A 17,855-nucleotide genomic window follows, 5' to 3' on the forward strand; every position below is an offset into this window, starting at 1 on the left:
TGCATCATAATTTGCTCTCAATTATGTATAAAAAATGCCTTGATCTTCTATTTAATCAATTGCTTTCAAACACTTTTTAAAATAAATTTTGATAAGTAATGATTTTTCATTGGTTTTAATGTTTTGATAAAACAATGTGATATATACTGGTACAGTTTTTGGAATTTTGTCAACTCGGAGGAGGGGAAGATTTTATGATACAATGAAGCCCTCTTTGTAGAAGACCTAATTTATAGTCATTTCCTACTTTTGATGAATTAGTTTTAATAATTCATCTAACCAACTTCAAAAATTCTTTTTACTGTTACTGTGTATCAGTTTTGGGATTTAAGTTGTGATATCAGTTTCCATCTCATTATGTTCTTCTAAAAAATTATGAGGTGGAATTTGTCTGGTATTTCAAATACAGCTATGAGAATGTATCTAGTCATCAACTGTCCTACCCAATGTAACCAGTTTTATCTTGCTTGGTCACTATACTCATTCAATTACTGTACTAAAAAAAAGGTATACCTTAGTTTTACCAGACCACTGAGCTGATTAACAGCTCTCCTAGGGCTGGCCCGAAGGATTAGACTTATTTTACGTGGCTAAGAACCAATTGGTTACTTAGCAACGGGACCTACAGCTTATTGTGGAATCCGAACCACATTATAGCGAGAAATGAATTTCTATCACCAGAAATAAATTCCTCTAACTCTTCATCAGCCGGCCGCGGGAACTGAACTCCGGCCCATCGAATGACAGTCTGAAGCTCAACTACCTAGGTTCCTGATCACTTAGTGATCGTGACTCTATTCCTTCTCTGATCACACCAATGTCTGCAATCTGGAATAAAGAAGTCGTCTATGCATGTTAACTTTCTGTTCCTCATTCATTATTGCACCTATGACCAGTCCACGTGCATATTCAAAATCTGTAGTGTCTCAAGTGGGCCCTCTGCTGTTTGATGTCAAATCTTCATCTTGTGCGGTGCTACTTGTCTCCAGCACACTCTCTTGATACTGTCCATGACCATTCAGTCACTGATCAAAACCTACTATCATAATGAATTCCATCTTTTCTGGTCCTTTCTTTGTCAGCTCTATGGACCAGACCACCTCAACGACCCTTGTGAGCCGAGGCTCATCTCTCAACATGATGATCCTTGTCCCCCCGTCTCCCTACCTGGTAATGATTACTGATCATCTTTTATGTTGTTGTCTGTTATCTTAATTATCTTTTATGAAATTTCATTGCACAAAAGTAACAAAGCAACACAATAGATCACTGTTACTAGTTTATGAATTGTGAAATTGAAAAGAGAAATACAGAATATTCAATATGATGCTCTCATTTTGAATAATGGGTGTAAAATGACTCACTATTATAGGTAACGTGAAGAGTCGATGTCCATCAAACGTTACTGCCTCGTTTTAAGAGTATAACTGGTACTCAATTAACCATGCATGTTAGGCAGTAAGGCATAAGCAAAATAACAGATTTGTTTATTGTACAAGCATATTAAAAGGGTTCAGTTTTTCCTGACCAGACCAAATATTCAGATTCCCTACAGTTCCAAACTCTATCAATGCAGGCAACTTCTGAGGACAAAAAAAAATTCAACATAGTTATATATTTCTGTGGAATATACTAAAAAAGAACATCTAAATACAAAATTTTCAGTGTTTAATTTGACACCTCTGGACCATATGGCACTAACCACCATGGTTCACATTTTACTTTTGGTGGACAAAGAAGAGCTTCAGGGACAAACCGTTGTCAGTGGACTGTGCCCATTATTAGACTAAATTTTCTCATCAAACACCCTGCATTATTCTTTAAACATTGTATGAATACTACTGGGACCAGATTTAGCTCAGGGTTGAAGACACCGCAGGTTCAACGGTTTAATACTATCAAGTTTGCACCTAAAATACATCAATTTTAACAGTTTCACTATAAATATACCTTATCATATTACTTCCTGTTCTCTAAATTCATTTATAGAAGAGGATGGAAACATGGGTAACTAACATAATTCTTTCAACTAGGTTAAATGTAAATAAGTTGCATTATTTTGTGGGTTTTGAGATTATGACACATTAACTTTTACCCAAGAGGTTAAACTAATCTTCTAAGTTTTGTTGACAATCAAAATAAATAAAGTATGAATCATTAGCAATGGGTGAATATTTAACAGCTAAAATCTAAATATCAAGACTTTGTATAGGCTCATTACATTGCCAAAAATATTTTGGAGAGGGCTGAAAATTCCAAGGAATTCTGCCACAGACAAAGTAGTCCTTTCGTTCGACAAAACTGACATTAGCAACCACCTCCTACTGAAATCAGCCCTGAACCTCTGTTAATCATTCTCTAAGCTAAACCATGATAGTTCAGTAACAAGTTCATAAAAAAAAAAAAACTTTAAGACCTGGCCAATACAGTTTAAGTCTACCTTACTAAGAACTTATATTAAAAAGTCCTATACTTCTAGAAATACCTCTCCCTCAAAGACCTAGCTATAGCTCTGAACCAATCTAACCTTCATTATACATACCTAAATAAGTATCAAGTTCATGACTGGAAAACTCAAGTGGCTCCAGTAATATTTCCCAAAGCGGTACACGTCCACAATCCCCCATATGGCTCACTTAGTGTTCTTTTTTCAATTAAAAATCCCTAATGAAAATGCTGCTGTATTATTTATTTCAAAATGGTTAAGGAGATTTGGATGCCAGGCTCATGCTAGCTTTCTAGGAAACCTGTATGTATGCTTTTTCACCATAAAAAAGTCAACAAGATGGTAATTTTCCTCTGGCTTAAACATAAATTATTTTCCATGCCAGGAATGGTACTACTAATAAACTGTCCTCCCTTAACAATAACTGCTGGAGTCCTACGACTTTATAAGGTCTAACCTAAGCTGAGCAAAATATGTTTACTAGCTGTAATCCACTGTGTCCCATTCATTCTATTATAAAGAACTAGATTGAAATATGATACCTACGGCCTTTCAGGATATTGGGAAATCTTGGTCCTGTTTTTAAATGAATCCTCTTCAAGTGATAATTCTTTGTATTTCTACTTTTAATATATCTTAATATATATAAGATTACTGACAAAGTGGTCTTCCTTTTAGCAATACCTGCTGGAATCCTAACAACCATATGATCTAGCCTGGCCAGAATTACACATAATTAAAAGAATGTATGTTATCCCTACACAAAAATGGCACCTGACTCCTTAGATAATTACTGTGATGTAAAACACAACTTGTGTTAAAGAAAAAATGAAAAATCTAGCACTAACACGAGTATGGGCCAGAGAAAAGAATTACATTAAAAATGACTGAATACAATAGTCCCCATAATGCATGTTGGATCTACAGTCAACCCCCCACTTGTGGGCTCGCAATTCGCAGATCCACCGATTCACGGATTTCTCTATGGAATATATATACACAGTATTCACGGAAAATTCCCCTATTCGCGGTATTTTTCACTGAAAAATATTCACTAATTACTGTATTTTCATATTTTCATGACTAAATGCACTTTTTTTTGTGATAAAACTATTAAAATATTCATGTACTGTATAAGCATTTTTAGTGTTTTTTTGTGTCTGAACTATCAAAATAGGCAGTTCTAAGCATTTTTAGAGGGTTTTAAGTATTCGCGGGTTTTAGCTATTTGCGGGGGGTTGTGGTACACATCCCCCGCAATTACCGGTGGTCGACTAATCATGAACAGATTTCAGAATTACCAGACCTAAACGTAAACTGCACTTCTGATTTAGAGGTAAAGTATATACAGTATCAGATACATTATCAGATGAACTTCCATTAGTACCAGTGTTTTGATATAAAGTGAAAAAGACCTAAATTTTAAAAAGAAAATTTTCACCATTCTAATTCTTAGAAAATTGGCAGTATTTTCCATTTTCATGCAGTTATCATTTGCAGGATAATTAATTATTGTTAAAAACATCATCATCCCTAATTCTACAAAATTACTGAAAAAGTGCTAATAACCATATTACAATGAAAACATAAAAATTTATTACACTAGTAACATCCTGTATGTAGGCTCTGCACCTGAAAACACCAAAATATACTGCAAAGCTTAGAACAGGATTTTAAAAAAGATAATAAGATAACACAGCAATTACTCCTAGAGCAATAAACAACTCAAAGACAAACTTTTGTGACCCATAAAATTTCTCAAATAAAAAGCAAAACCTAACATTTTTTAAGAAAATCTTTTTAAGCTAAAAGTGTATCTGTAAAAACTAAGCATTCTCAATCACATTAGTGTTTTAAAGTGCTGGATATTTCAGAAAACTATGTAAAAAAAAAAAAGCTTTTTTTGTAACCGGCTGCGCTGAAATTTAACCTCAATTCATCATGTATAAATGAAAATGGCAATGGAAAGTGCAACATATATGACTGAAGCATAAACATAATTTTGATTCATAACACTTACAGAAAATTGTGCTTAGTACAAGAAGCCAGTGGATACAGTTACAAGAATGCTGCATTAACAAACATTTATCATAGTACCAAGAGGTGCATATAGTTTGACTGCAACATACTGTGATATACAGTTCAGGGAGGAGATGCCCATAACAATAATACAACAGCTAAACATGAAGCGTATAGAATACATAAAATAAAATTTGGATCAAAGCAACTTGAAGTTGGTGACACTGAAGAATGTTCAACACTTAAGAAAAATATTTCAGTTGAAGAGCATCCCGCTTTTCAAGTTTTCATATCACATAACTAGTGTTTATGAAAACAAATATACAGAAAAGACCTATATTTGCTGCCTTACTGTTGGAAAAGAGACCATTGAAAGAAAATTCTTGAAGAGATCACAATGTTCCTACAACCTCTGCTTCTAAAATGTGTAGGGAGCTAGTCTAATTGGTGTATTATGTTTTACAACAAGTTTTCTACGTGAACATGGAGCTCTCGTGCTCTTCTATTTAAAACTTCATTTTTTGAGGAGGTTATCAATTTACTGACCTCCCTACCAACTGAATAAAAAAAATCTACACCATCAGTACTTGTGTGGCCTAATTCTAATACATCACAATGTCACATATACTCCCAAGTTCCTTCATCGTTTTTGTTTCCCAGTGCATGTACCATGTTTTGCTTTTCATCATAATCATCAAAATACTATGCTATACTTTTCTCTTATGGGACTAAAAACAAATTAGTTCTGTCCACTTCCTTCTATCTTGTGACTTTCTACTGGAATTAACATCTGGTTCTAGTATTTATCTATGCCATTTTTCCATGATTATTTGAGTCTTCCTGCAGAACTGCTCTTCATCCCTTCTAATCACATGACCTAACTATCTCAATCCTGGAGATCTAAAGTTTATTTGTAATATGATCTTCCTAGTGCACTCCAGCCATGAATGTTAGCATTTAATAGTTTAAATTCTTCAAAACTGGCTTTTTTTCTTGTAATTGTCCATATCTCTATCTCATGAAATGGGCGAGACCTTATACAGGTATAATAATTTTCAGATCTCTTTACTAATTACGGATATTCTTGTTTACCAGTAGTCTAGTAATCTCGCTCCACTTCAACAGGCCTGTTACAAATCTGTTTCTTTTTTGCACTACCATGTCACTGCCTGCCTCAGTTCAGTGTATCCACAAGCTATTATTTCACTATTAGCAAGAGAAATGAACTAATAATTTGTAAAAAAAAAAAAAGGGGGGGAGGAAAATTATCATTTTTTACATTAGAAAACAGGTTCTAACTTGCTTAATGGAATCTGCTGATGTCTCTGACTGAACCCTCTCTTAAATATGCCATCCTCCTGTTTGCCTGATGAACAACAACCCTCTTCCATACAAATGGCACCTTTTCGGGGAGGAAGTTGTCCTTCCCCTTTCTTTAAGCAATAGCGGCAAGTTAAAAGGTTAATCAAGAAAGAATTAAAATGTTCACCTTCAAATGGAAATTTTGGAATGCTAGAAATGCTGAATTCAATGCATGAACATGGAGTTCCTTGCTAGAATTATGCTTGGCATTTAGTTAAATGAAAAATCTTCCCAAAAGCAGTTTCATTACACCATTAACACTAGAGAGCCCTCTAAAAGTGGTCATATCACCAGCAAAGATTAGGTAATCCCTTCTGCTTCAAGAGTACAATGCAATTTTTAAAGTGACAGGCCACCATTCTTGAGAATCGTAAATTACTTAATACTGTACATGTTTCAAATGGCTGTACTGGTGATGACTGCAACTATTACAAACCAAATTCCATTATTCCACAGTTCTCTAATCACTAAAAATAGCCAATTTGTAAGTTCCTATTACAAACCAAATTCCATTATTCCACAGTTCTCTAATCACTAAAAATAACCAATTTGTAAGTTCCTATACTGTACAAGCACTTTGTTTAAAAATATTTAAATTTCTGAAACTAGTGTGTTCACAGAAAGCAAATAGATACCAGCAATGCCATTTAAGATCTAGCTAATTATATCACGAAATACTTGTTACAAATATGATTCCAGACTTCATTATAGCTGCCTTCTACTTAGTTAAAGGGAAGATTCTTTCATTAAACACGTGTTGGAGGTTACATGCATTATTTATTCACAGTTTTTCAAGTAACCAGAAGCAAGTAGTTATAGTTGATGGTGCTTCAGTGAGCCCACACTTATCATGTCTGGTGCTTGACCACAGGCTAGATATCGTTTATATGGCTTCCTATCCATAGAGGTGATGCAATTACTATAATGCCACATGCCCTAGACCTATTGTTCTTATCATCTTTTGAATACTACTTTCCTGTTAGGACCTCAGAAATCTCTTGGGATTTTTACTTTTTTGACAAGAATGCTTCAAGTGGTGGTTTCCTCTTCTTAAATAGGTAGTTATGATTCCTGGAAGATACCTTGTTTGGCTATCTTCAGTGAGCTCTATTTTCAAACCCAACTATGTGCATCCATCTTAAGAACTAGTTAGGTGGTATTTGCTCTGCACTGCACCAGTATCCACATTCTGTTGAGATGTCAACTGTCATACTGCATAGTACCAAACACCTTTTTTTTACTGAAAAACTGTGAAAAAGTTTCTCTAATAGCATTACTGACTAACATTCATAAGTTTAAGAATGGTGCATTACCACTTCAAATTTCCATGCACCATTTGTTCACTAATCTGTGTTATTTGTTATTTTGTCCTCTCCATTTTTGTTTCTTCATGTATGGGCATAGTATTCTACGAAATTGTTTTGTATGTTAATGGCCTTTAGGACTACTATAAAATTTACTAATTTTGAACGATAAGAATGGTAGGACAATTAATGATAACAATGTTCTGTAAACACAGGTACTGAAGGGTCATACTTGCTTTGTCAATTCTAAGCTACTTCATTTGTGGTTCATGTGTCCGGATAACTGCTATTCACTGTGCATGTTAAGAACTTAGGTTCTTTCTTATGTTTGCTGAACTGTTTCTCTAAAACTAACTTGTCTGGGAGTACATTTTTTTTGGGAGTAACAGGACTTTCATGGAGAGATCAGGATTCAGATACAGTAGTCCACAAAAAGATCACAAAGGTAGTGGCCCAATAGCTAGGGTTGATGGGGAATGACCACCTGATTATAATTAAGCATCTTATCTGAGGGTCCAAGGGGAAACCCAACTGTACTGCACAAAACAAATTTCTCCACAAATCAGCTGAGATTAAATTTTTCCTAAATCTGAGGACAGATGAAATCTAACCTCACAGGAATGGGAGAAAGAGGAAAAACATAAAACATTCCAGCTGTGAAGATACCATCATTTGTTGTAGGTAGATTTGTAATAACTAGTTAATGTAAAAAGTGTATAACCTTACCACATCAAGGTAGAATGAAATCATTGGTTTCTATGATACTGCACTGAAATCATAAAATGAATATCAAAGTCTTTTATTGTCATTCCATTCAATAAAAATGCAACATATATTTTTTTGCTATTAAATACAGTTTCTTAGAAAGGTAAAGTGAGAAAAAATTTACTTTGCACTAATTTTGGACCTCCTTTAAGAGATGTTTCAAATTAAATTTGGTAGATTTTGTTATAAAGATTTCCTAACTTTGACTATTTTCCAGATCTACCTGTAATAGCTAGTTTCTTCATAAAAGTATGTGGACAATGTTCTACCTCTCAACATTTCTTTCCTTACGCAGCATCTAGTGGCATTGTAAGAAAAATCTCAAATCCAGTTCAACCTTAACATCATATCCATATATTCCTTGTTTAGCAAGAAAACAATACAAAAATATCAATTTCATAAATCCTGCTAAAGACAAGGAAAAATTAAATTGAGGATGCTCAAGGCCTATTGGAGGAATAGTGAACGAGTTAATAAATAAAGGTTATTTACACTTCTCAGAAAGAACAGGTTTTGACGTAGGAAAAACCTATTTTTGGTAGTCACAGTTGAGTCCTCAAGGAGTTACCTTCCATGGTCTACCAAAGCTCCATGGTGACAAAACTAATATAAAAAATTCTCTTCTAGTTGGTCTTTTTGGCCAGGTACGACTTGTGTCATAACAATTAACATTATAACATGTGATGGAGTACATATTAGACTTAAAGATAAGAGGGCACTTTCCCTTATCTTCAGGGAAGCTGAACCCAGTTTTTCCAGTGTCAAAAGAACCTGCAAGAAAGAGAAGTGACTATTGCGCATGCGAGTACGCCCTCTTGTTTACAACCGAGTCGTTAAAGACCAAGGAGCCATTACTCTCTGTTGGTCAATGCAGGACGGTCCCTTGCCCAAATCCCATGCCTTTTCATCAGGGAAGTGGGAGGGTTTTGAGGACTCAACAGCGACTACCAAAGATAGGTTTTTCTTACGTCAAAACCTGTTTTTTGATGATGTAGTCGCTTGTTTCGTCCTCAAGGAGCTTTACAAAGAAACTGACAGGTGACGAAAAAGGCTTAAGCTCTCAATTTTTAATCCCAACAGGAACTTACGTTTTAGGGTGTAGTTCTACAGTGGCTTCCTTAAGCATGCTGAGTTTGGTTGCAGTACTGTTGCCCTTCTCCCAGCGACAGTTAGCATACTCTTTGTCAATAAGACCCCTGGTTTTCTGCCATACAACCTAGGAGTTAAGACTAACCATGCCACCTACTGATACACAGTGTAGCCGAATTTGTTTGAGCACGTGGCAATAATTTAACTGATGACCACCCTGTATATTCGGAGACATCTTCGAAAGACATTTCTGAAGAAGGTCAACGACGTACTTACTTTCCTAATATAATGTGACCTTATAGGGAGAGTGGTTAGTTTGTGCTAAGGTGTAGGAAAATAGGACCCTCTGGGATGTTTGCCATGACGTCTAGGTAAACCTTACGTGCTTGAACCAGGCATAATGTCTTGTCTGCTAAATGGAGTTTTTTTTATAAGAACAGATTTCCTTTATAAAGGATCCTCATTCTTGCCCATGAATGATGGGCCAGGGGACAATAATAATTGATGGTCAGCTGTTTGCATGATGCATCGTCCCAGTCTAAGAAAGCCCAGTTCACTAATACAAGCTCCTGACACTAATGCAATCAAGAAGATTGCCTTTTTTAGCATGTGAGTTGTGGTTGTATTGGGTCCACTGAATTGAGGGGTTGATAAAAGTCTAAGCACCTTGTTCAGGGACCAAGTAATTGGAAGTCTTTTGGGAGCAGGCCTTTGTAGAGCACAAGACTGCAGAAGGGAAGTGACAACTTCTATGCTGGAGTCAATCCCGAATCCATAAAGCAAGGGTTCCATTAATGCAGCCTTGTATGCCACGACTGTTGTAACCGAAGGGCGTTTGTCTTCAAAAGGATATATAAGAAAAATAAAGTGTTTCTATAGAAATCTCAACTGGACTCTCAGTAAGGATATAATCTAACCGTACCTTCTATATGGGCTGGTATTGCCGGACAGATGATGTCTGTAATTTTTGCAGTAGGTACCTATCAATGTTGGGCGAGTAATTTTCACGATAGATATTTTTTCTACATCCACATGTGAAGGTCTCGGATCAGAAAGGAGGATGTGTAAATGACTTTCCCTCCTACCGCTGGGATAGAACAGCGGACGATAGTGGAATTGATCTTTTCGTCTTGTTGTTGAAGTAATAGGAACCAATGCCTGTTTGGCCAATTTGGGGCTATTAAGTAAGCTGTTCCTTTGAAGGTTAGAAGTTTGCTCAAAACCTTCAAAATCTGGGACAATGGAGGAAAAAGATATCGTCCTCCCCTTGTTCCAGTCTTTAGGAAGGCATCTCTTGCTGTTGCTTGACTGTCCAGGTTCGGAGACACATATATTAGGAGTTTGTGATTCTCGTACATGGTGACAGGTCCACTTCCGGTTGTGGAAGCATGTTGGGTATTGTTTGAAAAGAGTGGGTGGCCAACATCCAGTCTGCTGAGGCTGTCGTTTTTCTTGATCAAGAGTCTGCTATAACAATGAGACCCCCTGTGAGGTGAATTGCAGACATGTGCCACTTCCTTGCTTGCGCCATCCAAAGGATGGCTAGCATTATCATATTGAGAGGAGGTGAACGTGATCCCAACCCCTTGATGTAGGACATTGTAGTTAATGTTGTCTCTCTCTTCTGGAGGTCTGAGTTTTTTGAGAGACAAAAAGACAGCCATCAGCTCCAGGAAATTGACATAAGAATTCCTCAGGGTAGCCGATTACCTCCCTGCCACCTGACAATCCTCCCAATGTCCTCCCCATCTGTCACCAAGGCATCTGTGTGTATTGTCACTCATACAGACGGAAGAGTAAGGGTGACCTGTTTCATCAGAGATTCCTTCCGGATCCAAGGCTGAAGTATCTCCCCAACTTTTTTAATCTTTTGATGAGGTTGGTCTCGCATCTTTTTTTTTTTTTTTGCATGCAATAGCCAGAATTTTTTCACATTTTTACTTGCAATCTAAGCATTGGGTCTATTACTGATGCAAAATGCATCAGGCCCATCATGCGCTCTAATTGCCATCTGGAAACTTTGGGCGGTGCAAGGAACCTTTTGAGGACTTGCCTTATTCTGCTTTGAGTACGATGGGGAGAGACAACAGGCTGTGAAGAGTATCCCAACATAGTCCCAGCCACTGAAAGTGTCTGCTGGGTATGAGGCGAAATTTTTTCAAATTTATTATAAAACCTTTTGACTATAGTCTGTTGACCATTGCTCTTAGGTTTTTCAAACACTCTTTTCTGTGGGCCCCCAGATCAACCAGTTGTCTGGGTAGGCTATTAGTTGTATTCTTTTTTGTTTGAGCTCTCGAACGAATACGTTGCTAATTTTGTATTATATTCTTTAGGCAATGTTTAGCCGAAAGGGCATGACTTTGAATCTGTACATATCTTTCCCTATCCGTAACCTTAGGTAGGGGCAGAAGGGAACAGCTATAAAGACGTGCCAGTATGCATCTTTCAGATCTATAGAAAGTGTCCAAGTCCTTTTTGGAATGATTCAATGTACGTAGGCAACAGTAATTATCCGAAACTTTTGGCAAACAATGTGCTTGTTCAGTGTTGACTGGTTGAGGATCACTCTTCTTTTGGAGGAATCCTTTTTGAGAACACTGAAGAGATATACTTGGTGGTGAATATACACGTTTCTCTATGGGGCCCATTAACAGGGAAAACTTCCACTGTCTGTGATGTTGTCGAAGCCGACCCCCCAACAATACAATTCCTATTGGTGTCTGCCTCTTCCTCTGCCTTCACCTCTGATAGACATTCCAGGCGCTGCTTTTCCTTTTTCCTCCTATACGATGGTTTTTGGACCTTGTGAAAAAGGATGTCCTTGCTGTTGTTACTGTCGTTCCTTTGTAGGGAATTGTCCCTTCTGACCACCTACCTGTTTTTTGAGGAAAACTTTTGGGGGTGACTGACGGCTTATATGATTTTTTATCAAAGTGAGCCTTTTTGGGGTTGGGTAAAGGGAAATTTTGGGTTCTTTGTTTCCTGAATTCCCCTTTCCCCAAAAGAGTGTACACTATACAATTCTGTTGGCAGGCATGCTTGTTGAATTGAGCCACAACAGACTCCTCAAAACAGGTCCTTACAGAAGGGGTTAGAGTATAATAATGCAGTAACACTGGAGAGTGATTTGATGGAGCCCTCCAATGCTTTCATTTGCGCTTTCATGCACCATTCTAGAAAGTCACACAGTGCTTCCCATTGGGTTCTCATAAGACTTTTGGCCTCAACAGCAAAAATTATCCTGGAATCTTCTGAAAGCCCTTTGGTAGCAACTTCCAGCAAGGTGGTAGAGGTTATAATATAAGGAGTCAGAGCCTAGCATAAATTCTGACGAGGCTGTCCCCTCTGAGAGCCTTCTCATAGGGGTCCCAAACTGCTGCATACCTATACCCAAAGGGAGCTTTTTCCTTTCAAAAGGGTGTTGTAACATTGCCCATTCTTTGGTGGAATTTCCTGAAACTGGTATGACTGTGGCAGGTGGTTTTAATTCTGCCAATGTCTCTTGTTTTTAGTCACTATAAATTCTGAAAGTCTGTCTTCACATGATTATAATTTTGAAAGTGAAGGGACAGAAGGCTGGGGCTACTTACTGAGCAACTTAGGTCTTATTCAAATTGGAAGTAGAGACCCATTTATCGTTGACCTGGCAAAGGGTGATTTGCCCATTCCTTGGTGGAATTTCCCGAAACTGGGATGACCATGGCAGATGGTTTTAATTCTGCTATTGTCTCTTGTTTTTAGTCACTACAAATTCTGAAAATCTGTCTTCACATGATTAATACTTTTGAAAGTAAAGGGACAGAAGGCTGGGGTTACTTGGTGAGCAACTTGGGTCTTACTGAAAATGGAAGTAAAGATCCATTTTTCATTGACCTGATAAAGGGTGATTCTATAGCTTTCAATGCTATAGGCACAGGTAAGAAAACCATTCCTGTAAGTGGTTTCTCCATGTCTAGTGAAGATGGTACCAGGTGCCATTCTGTATTAGGGAATGCTGCCCCGTTTCTAAATTCTACGTGTAAAACTTCGATCATAGTTTTTCTCTCATTAATTACACACTTGCCATCGGAAGAGAAAATGTTCATTGAGGTATCTCGCCAAGGATTATCAGTATCATCAGGGGTGAGTATTGGAACCCTGATTATCTTTTGATCTGAAGTTCTGTATTCCGAACAGACCATTTTGTTGTTTCCAGTTGGAATTCTAACATTAGACCATGTTTGGGCAGTATTTGTATCCACACTCATTTTTCAGTTACAGGATATAGTACTTTTACACTTTGGGGTGTACATGACTGACTTACTTTCCTTTTCAGAATCATTCTTCATGTCCCTTATATATTGCCATTCTGTGGCAAGAAATCTTTGATGGTACCCTAATTTCCTTAAGGAATTGATCAAATGCCACAAACTGTGTATCCCTTTTGGGGGAAATTGCACAATCTACCTGAGCTTCAGCAACTGAACTGTAACTGCCTGTTAATCAAGGGGCAGAAGTCCTGGGTAAGTTACAATACCCCTCCAAAAATGTAGTCATTTCAGTCAGAGTTCGGTGGATCCTAGTATCCCTTCTGGGGGAAAGATCCTATTCAGCAACAATAGCTGCATGGGGAATAGAATTCCTTTTGGAAGGTTCCTCCCATGGCTAGCTAAAATTTGTCCCTGAGCCTTCTGGGTTCAGCAGGGCCATTTCAATGGCAATGACTACTTCACATTCTTTAGTAAGAATGTCAACTCCACGTACAGATTCCTCTATTTCCTCCACAGGATTAACCTGGGAGGTACCAGGGACTGATGTTACTGGGTTTTGGCCCAAACATTGATCTAGTTCTGAGAAAGGGTTAAACATCTGCTGCCAGTTCTGTTTTAAAGATATAATCTCCCTCTTCCCCTCACCCCTACTGAACCCTAGGGCCCATCGAGACAGCTTAAAAGAGCTGTTTCATCCTTAAAACTTGCTGCCAGGAGCATACTACAAATCTCGCCCACATCTGGCGACCAAGCAAATTTTCCTTGCTTTTTACGAGGATTATGCTCACAGCAGGTGGTATGGGCCATACCCACTGGCAAAAAGTGAACCAAGCAATTTGCTACAGAACACCTGAACTGAGGATCCTGCCTAGTGGCAGCCCTGTGGTGATATAAAACAAGTTGTTATTAGTAGCTAGTTAGTACTAATTGTTTTTAAATGAGGGACACTTCTGTAGTTCCTCATATAGTTTCCATATTACAGGTTAACTTGATTACAAGTGTGCAGTTGTAATATATTTAATTAAATATCTATGTTAACTTACACCTCTGAGTTTTGGGTTAGTTTTCATACCTATATATGGATGTATTACTTACACACTGTTAGTCTTTCTACAACGGCTCATCGAAAATTTTAAATCTAATTGTCATGCCATTCAGGCTAACTGCTATGAACTTATTTGTTTAACTAGCCCAAGCTACTGTTTTATATAACTTAGGTTAATGCTTCTAGTGTAATTTATGTTAAGCTAAGAATAGAGGATTTCTTAGTAGGTTTTTGCTTAACCTATTCTAGGCCAATGCCTATTCTAGGCTTATTTAAAATTTAAGGATATACAGTAAACTATACAGAAAATAATTCTCTTATGATCTGGTTTTCTGTTTCATGTGGCCGAGACTACCCTTTAACGACATTCGGCCATCGCTGTTTTAGGCTAATAGCAGGATATGTAAAGTCCCCGCTCAACGGGTTTTCTATAGTGAACCTCCTGTTTTCTACGGTGCTTTTCCCATGAGCTTAGGTCATGCTAAATAGCCATTTTTTATTTATGTAAAAATGTATCTGTTACTTATTCATTTGTGCCTGTTTGTGTTGTACATGTGTCAGAACATTATTGTGTCCATTCTTGTAATTTTATTTTTACATGTTATTTGTATTTACCTGTCCTGTTTCACATTGAGAACAACTGACCTCGGGTCACCTGTATCCTATTGTATGTCTTTGTACTGACGTCTGCATGCCGCTTCATAAGCGGCCTGCTATCTCAATAAACCAGCAGTAAATGTCCACCTGCTCTCATTTTTGCACCTCTCACAGTGGTGACCCTGGAGTGGTTCCCAGAGCCATTAGCGGACCCATACGGCGACCTAGTTTTGTCCCAATGAACTACCCCATGCCCGTAACGGACTAAATACGGTGCTTTCACAAAGCGTTTGGGTGTACAGACTCTCATCGGCAGATCACCGGCGTCATTAGTGGACCCACATGGCGCGCTCCCAAGCACATATTGACGCAAGTGTAACCCAATCCAAGTGAGAGTGCAGAAGTGAGTATGGACGCGGACATTCCCTCCCACAAACAAATAACCGCAAACTTTGCGGACTCTGATCTCTCCCTCGCGCAAAACCCGCTCGCGCCCTCCCCCGTGTGCTCCTCCACGCTGGTACCCGCTCCTCGCGTGCTGCCCTTCCTGACGGAACAAACAAGGTCTGCCCTTGCCATAAAGCTGCCGCCCTTCAATCACAGCAACCCGACATCATGGCTCTACAGGGTCGAGGGGCAGTTCAGGCTGGCAGGACTTACCGACGAGGTGGTGCAGGCAGACACCGTAATAAACGCCCTCTCAGAAGAGGTCTACAGGAAGATCGCCCCGTGGGTGTCTGCCGCATATGCTGCCACCTACCAAAAGCTGAAGGCCTCTCTCGGCGAGACCTGCTCCCTGCCGGTCTCCGAGAGGGCCGCCCGCGCCCTTGACCTCACCAACAACCCCCAACACGACCAGAACCTCCGGGAGACATGGAACGTAATCCAGGACTCCTCGTCCTACCCAGGATGGACGGCAGCGGCAGGCAATCGGAGATAAGCCTGTCGAGGGAGATCTTCCTCCGTCAGCTCCTCTTGGAGGTTTGAACCCAGATCCTGGAGCCGCACACCCTACCACTCGACAACTTGATCAGGACAGCGCAGCAGCTAACCAACTCCACGAGGGCAGCAAAGTGGGCATCCACGCCCGCACACCCCATCAACTCCCTCCAGCCGGAGGAGGCCACGGAGGGGGAGATATGCGCCATCACCAGAAGGCGGCCAAACCATCAACAGAGGAAGCAACTGCCGGGGCCTTGCAACTACCACCAGCGGTACGGCAAGGATGCCCGGAACTGTCAACCCCCCTGCTCTTTCACCCATCCAAAAAACGGAGGCGGCGGTGGCCAACAGCACAGGCTGCTGTGGCAACAGAGGAACCCAGAAGCCCAGAACCAGTAGGTTTTTACGTGCGCGACACCATCTCCTGCAGGATGATGCTGATCAACACTGGGGCCATACGATCAGTATTCCCACCATCCAGAGAGGACCGCAAATGCCCGTAGGACCTGGCTGCCTCCCTGACAGCTGCCAACGGGTTCCCCATCCTCTCCTATGGCACCAAGCCCCTATCGGTCTCCATCCTTGGCCGGAGGTACAAGTGGAATTTCAGTCGCGGACATAAGGACCCCACTCCTGGGCGCGGACTTCCTCACCCACTTCGGTCTGGCATTTTGAAGAATCCTGACAAGGAAGGGCAAAAGGAATATTTGCTCCTCCCTTAATCCATTAATCGCACTCTGTATATCCCTTTCAACTTTCTCTCCTCGAACATGTGACGCCTTACTGTCAGATCTGGCTGGAGAACAAGTGAGCAGTGTTGCAGTGCAGTTTGGCCGCTAGTAATTTTATTCAGCACCACTACTGCATCACGTGGCTGACACATGATGCATAGTGTGTATGGGGCTTTATGGCTCCTTGGTCTTCAACAGCCCGGTTGTAAACAAGAGGGCAGACGCACATGCGCAATAGTCACTTTTCTTTCTTGCAGGTTCTTTTGACGTTGGAAAAACTGTTTTCAGCTCCACTGAAAATAAGGGAGAGTGTTCTCTTATCTTTGAGTCCATTAAATACTCCATCATGTGTTATAATGTTAATCATTAGGACATAATACCTGGTCAAAAAGACCACCTAGAAGAGAATTCTTTGATATTAGTTTGGTCATCATGGAGCTCTGGTAGACCATGGAAGGTAACCTTGAAGACAAAACACGCGACTACACTATCAAAAAGCCTAACATTGCCCCTAATTCTGGAAGGCAAGGGGAATAACATCTCAAAAATACTATGTAATAATACAGCATACTGTTGACAAAAGGAATATGTAAGAAATGCCTAGAATAATTCCCATAAAACTTGTGACTTTAAAAAGAGTATGTTAATATGTAGGAACCCAGTCAAGGATTTAAAGGGTGAAAATGTCAAATGAAAACTGTATGAGCAGCTATTGTAAATTTTGCTAGATCATCATGAATTAAAGAAGAAAAAAGGTCTAACAGCAATCTTTAAGGCTTTAATGAACATGTTTTGGAGTGTTGAAATGAATCATGTCAATTACTAATTATTAAAAGATTGTAATGTACTAGTTGTTACATTCCCATCATAATGACCATGGAAATGTGCCAAGAAGAGATTAATGTGTTCCCTGTGCAGCTCCCACGAGGTTTTCACCCTGACACAGCAGCAGCAGCAGCAGCAGGAGCAGCAGCAACAGCAGCCGCAGCAGAAGAGAGACAGCAGGAGGTGAGGCCAGCAGAACCGATCAGCAGGAGGATACTGAGCAGAGAAGACACATGAAGACGATGATCCACGGACACATGGCCATGATGACACAGGCCAAGGGTAGACACATGGGCGGCGAAGGGCGGGCCAATGGACGGGCGGCATGCGGCTTTGCAGGTGGAGGGAGTGTTGGCCTCGGTAATCAACAGGCAACCAGGTAGTTAACCAAGCAGGTATGTTATGCTTTACACTCCAACAAAACTGATCAGGAGGACCTAATATTCAAACTGATTAGGGAGACTTTATATTAAATTT

At 39.5% G+C, this 17,855-nt stretch overlaps 1 protein-coding gene across 10 annotated transcripts in view; it reads right to left on the bottom strand.

Moving 5' to 3' along the window:
* The window catches only part of unc-13, a 1,228,603-nt gene that overhangs the window by 630,664 nt on the left and 580,084 nt on the right, over positions 1-17,855 (bottom strand). The gene's annotated exons all lie outside the window — the stretch shown is intronic.

The sequence above is a fragment of the Macrobrachium rosenbergii genome, chromosome 4, assembly GCF_040412425.1.
Source record: "Macrobrachium rosenbergii isolate ZJJX-2024 chromosome 4, ASM4041242v1, whole genome shotgun sequence".
Lineage (NCBI taxonomy): Eukaryota > Metazoa > Arthropoda > Malacostraca > Decapoda > Palaemonidae > Macrobrachium > Macrobrachium rosenbergii.